This window comes from Artemia franciscana, unplaced genomic scaffold (assembly GCF_032884065.1).
Source record: "Artemia franciscana unplaced genomic scaffold, ASM3288406v1 PGA_scaffold_34, whole genome shotgun sequence".
Classification (NCBI taxonomy): Eukaryota; Metazoa; Arthropoda; class Branchiopoda; order Anostraca; family Artemiidae; genus Artemia; species Artemia franciscana.
In genome coordinates, this window is record NW_027062670.1 from 559,701 (window position 1) to 564,744 (window position 5,044).

Here is a 5,044-nt window from a genome sequence, read left to right on the forward strand (position 1 = left end):
GTCAGTGAAATAATGTTTGACACGAAAACTGCTACTGCCCTTCAGTCTATACCTGTGTCGAACAATACCATTTCAAGAAGGATAGAAGACATTGCAAGCGATATTGTCATGCAGGTTATTGAGCAAATAAAGTTGACGAAGATGTTTGCGTTACAGCTTGACGAAAGCACGGATGTGTCAGGTGAAGCCCAGGTGATCGTCTTTGTTCGATATCAAGATTGTTCTGACATAAGAGAAAATATTCTGTTTTGTCAAAACCTACAGTCAAGAACAACAGGAGAAGAACTATTCAAGGTGATTGACAAATTCTTCGCAGAAGGGGGCATCTTGTGGGACTGGTGTCTATCAGTTTGCAGTGATGGAGCTGCCGCCCTAACAGGGAAGAATAATGGGCTCATGGCCTGGATAAGGAAGAAAAATCCAAAGGTGAAGTGGTTGCACTGCATCATTCACAGGCAAGCTCTTGCATCGAAAAGGATGAACGCACATCTGCACGGAACCCTCAACGAGGCTGTAAAAGTAATCAACTTCATCAAACCCCGACCACTGAACTCAAGAATGTTCAAGTTGCTGTGCCAAGAGAGGGGTTCAGAACATCAACATTTACTTCTGCACACAGAAGTTCGCTGGTTGTCTCGTGGGAAGATTTTAAACAGACTTTTCGAGCTTCGACAAGAAGTTCATATGTTTCTTCTGGAGCAAAAATCTGCATTCAGTTCACTTTTTGAAAACCAGGACTGGGTCTGCAGGCTGGCCTATCTTGCGGATATTTTCGACAAACTGAATGACTTGAATCTGTCAATGCAAGCTTTCCGGACGGACGAACTCTCCCTGAATTCAAAGATGTGTGCTTTCATCAAGAAATTGGAGTTCTGGCTTAAAAAGGTTCAATGAAACAGCGTTAGTGTCTTCCCAACCCTTGACAAGTTTGCGGACGATAGTGAAATTGATAACCTCAACACAATCTGTGATTGTATTCGGGAGCATCTGACAAAGTTGCGAGATGAACTTGTGTCATATTTCCCATCGATTATGAACCAAGATAGAACGCAGGATTGGATCCAAAATCCATTTGTTGAAGACGTGACCTCAAGCTCCGGTCTTAGTGACAAGCTTACAGAGAATCTGATCGAACTTGCCAGTGATCGCGCCTTAGAACTGAAATTCCAAAATGTAACTGTTTCCCAGTTTTGGCTGGAGGTGAAAGGAGAATACAAGGAACTAAGTGAAATCGCCATATCTGCTTTGTTACCATTCGGATCCACTTACCTTTGTGAAGTGTCATTTTCGGCAATGTCATTGATCAAAACCAAACACAGAAACAGACTGAGTGTACAAAATGACCTTATAATTGCCGTTAGTGACATCGAGCCAAGATTTGATAATATTTTAGCAAAAAAGCAGCCTCAAGTTTCTCATTGATTTTGTACGTACATTTAAGCACCGTCATATTGGACAATAAATCTCGTGTTTTTGAAAATCTGATTTTAGTTAAGAAAAAAGTAAAACAACGATTCTCAAGAAAGGGGTACGCAAACTTTTTGGGCCTTGACTAGGGGTACGCGGACCGAAAAAGGTTGGGAACCACTGTTCTAATACACATCAAACACTTCGCGGCAACGAACTGAAAGTAAGGAGCCACTCGGGTCAATAGTAAGCAACACTTTAAAAAGGGATTTCGATAACAATGCATCAAAAGAATTAGGTTGTTACGCTGACTCTAAATATAAAAACTCATCAAGCTTAGTGCTTCCCGTCAAAAGCAATGAGCCAGAGAAAATCACCCTCATTTCGCAAAAGGGGGAGAAACAACCTCAAACCTATTGTCCCGATTTTTGAGACCGACTGCTAAAACATAAAATTGGTTGAATTGGAGGGCGTAAAGAGTGAGGAACTGAGGAGGAGACAGCCCCTCTCATATGCGAAATAATTTCTGTTTGTTCTAAGTTCTAATGTTGCCGCTTACTTTTTGTTGAAAAAAAGGTGAGCTGACTAACGGAAGCACGATGGAAGTCTGAACTATGCAAATTTCATGGATTTTTTCACTTTTCTTGGGTACTTTCTCACTTTTCCTTAGTTTTGAAGCATAATAATGATTTGGATACAAAATATGGCGTTAAAACTTCATCAAGATCAATGTATCTGATAGTACACAACATAAATAAAAGAGAAAAATTAAATGCAAATTTTCTTACAAAAAGATAAATTCCTTTTTCCCTGCTTGAGATGGGTCCAAAAGACTCCCTTGAAAAGAAAAACTTTTGGCTGAAAATGTTCTAATTCGTCTGATGGCCCCTAACCCTCTGGCAGAAGGAATCATAGCTTGCAACCCAATGTCCTTTTTTATAGAAATACTCTCTTTTGGGGACCAGGAGACAACTGACGTTATCTGTGCAATGGATGAACTTGCTTCAGGTGCCCGTTGTATGATGCCATAAGATTACTGATTGACTGGGAGTTACTGAAATATACAATTATATAAGCAACTAGCTGTTGGGGTGGCGCATCGCGTCACCCCAACACCTAGTTGGTGGGGGCGCTTCGCGTCACCCCAAACCTAGTTGGTGGAGGGGCTTCGCCCCCCAAGCCCCCCTTGCGCGTAAGTCGTTACGTGCCATATTAGTTACGCGCCATTGTAGTTGTGTCCCTGTGTCCCACCTGTGAATACAGATAGATATATATATGTTTTTAACTACGTAAAACTTGCGAATATACAACATTCTTCGCTGTCTCATTGTCTGTGCATATAAATAGATTGTCAGGTTTACCGACTCTTGAACATACAACATATAATTGTCCATGGGAAAAACAATCCGTATTCAGATCTATACCTCATTATTCTAATGATTGCCCTTGAGCTTTATCGATGGTGATTGCTAATCGAACATTCCCTGTGTCCCCGTCGTCATTTATATATCCCCCTGTGCCCCCCGGCGTCCCCGTTGTAGTTGTGCCCCTGTGTCCCGGTCGTCATTTATATTCCCTGTGTCCCGATCGTCATTTGTGTCCCGGTGTCCCAGTCTGTAATTGGGGTGTTACAGTCTGTGGTTGGGGTGGCGCGAAGCGCCACCCCAACAGCTAGTTTTATATATAAAGATATAGGAGATTCTACTTTGACAATATGTCGATGCCTGGACGCCAATGTTTAACTAATGACGCTTGGGGATAGGGAGGCACTATGTCCTGAGTAAAAATATTTAATTCCTTTCACCCGCAATATGTAAATGATGAGCATCTGATTTTTCAATTACTGGAACCTATAGGATAAAAATAAGTAATTTATCATGAGACGTAAATGAAAAGATACAAGAAAAGCCAACTCATTCTCAAACTTTCCATTAAGTACCATTGAAAGCATGCAAGGACAATGGAAAAGATGTCCTGCAAATACTTAGTCACTGTCTTTGAACTTCACGAAGAAGCACTTTGAATAAGGAAGAAAAAAAGAAGAAGAGTAAACCTCCTTTCGGTATCGATTGCCTTAAATGTCTATTCAAAAAAAAAAAAAAATGGAAAGATAAAATATCTTGAAAGTCAAACCTAAGCAAAATGTTACCTAATCTTTCATAAAAAAGGAAACAAATTTCCAACAATTCTCAACAAAAGTTACTTGTGGGCGGAACTGGCTATTATTATTAGAGTCTTTAATTTTGTTTCAAAAATACATAAAAATTAGAACAGATTCTGGAATTCAATTTTGATTTTTTAATACAGTGACGACAATGGTAACAGTTGAATAATTTTCATCACCGTTAGCAGTTACATGTGCCTATCCGTCAGTACCAATCCGTCTGCCTGCTGTGTTTATCTGTCAGGCCAAAGAACATAATTACAAGATATAGCGGCAAAATTACAGGACTAGAAAAAACAAATCATTAAAACCAGTCGGATTTTCATGTTTGAAAAGGTCTTCGAAAGCAACTTTTCTTCTTTTTTTAAGCAATTCAAGTAAATTTTGTAATATCTTTGAAGTAAGTTTTTTAAATCACCACCTATTTAAATCTATGTCACTTTCTCCGTATAATATAAGCCATCTTTTTCCGTACGGTAATAAAAGAAGATGCCAAAAATTCCCCTTTTACTGGCCACACTATAGAAGGTGGCAATTTTCTGTGTCGTGATCTTTTTTGTAACTCCAAAAGAGCACAAGATCCTCAAATGCCCATTCGAATGAATCATCTTGAAATAAAAATTTAGAACTGTGGACTATTGATGGTCACAAGCGTGATCATCCTTCTCTGAAAAAAATAGGAAATTTCATATTTTGTCAACAGTTGGTTTAGTATTCTCATGCATGTTGAAGTTCATTGCATAATTTTAATCAAAATCGCACCCTATTTATTTTCTTTTTGGGGGGGAGGGAGTTAAATTACCATTTCTAAAATTATGTATATTTACTATGCCAATGGCTTTTAATTTCAGTTTGCAATAGCTTTAAATTTCATTAGGTTGCCTTAAATTTAATGAATTTTAAATATATAGAATCACCATAAAAAGCCGAACTTTTGTGTAGGTTATTTTTTAGTGATTATTTAATTACTTGCTATGAAAATTTACATGAATTTATTTATTTGACTGTTTCGTTCATTGCATATTTTCGGTAGCTGTATCAGTCTATCGATTGTTCTTTGGAGTTACCGAGTAAAGCGTTATAAGTCGATTGACTTTTGACTTACTAAACTAATCTATAAAAAAACAGGTTTGGCTGTATTTGTTTGTAATTGTTATATCGTTCTAAGCATTAACCGCAAAAAAACTTTTACGCAAAAAAAGAGATAATTTCAAATTCGAGCATTTTATTAGCCACATATAAAAAAATATAAGACATAATAAAAGCAACGAACTGTCTATAAAGAATGTACTATCAAAAACAAATATAGTTACTTGTCAAATTACACTAAAACAAAGCAACCATAAACTAAATTAAAATCCTAAATTGCCCTTTTAATACTGTATTACATTTCTGAGTTCTCAAAAAAACTATTCTAATTTCAATGATTCATAAACTTTCAAATTTAGAATAAAGGTTTCGCCTAAATAACAT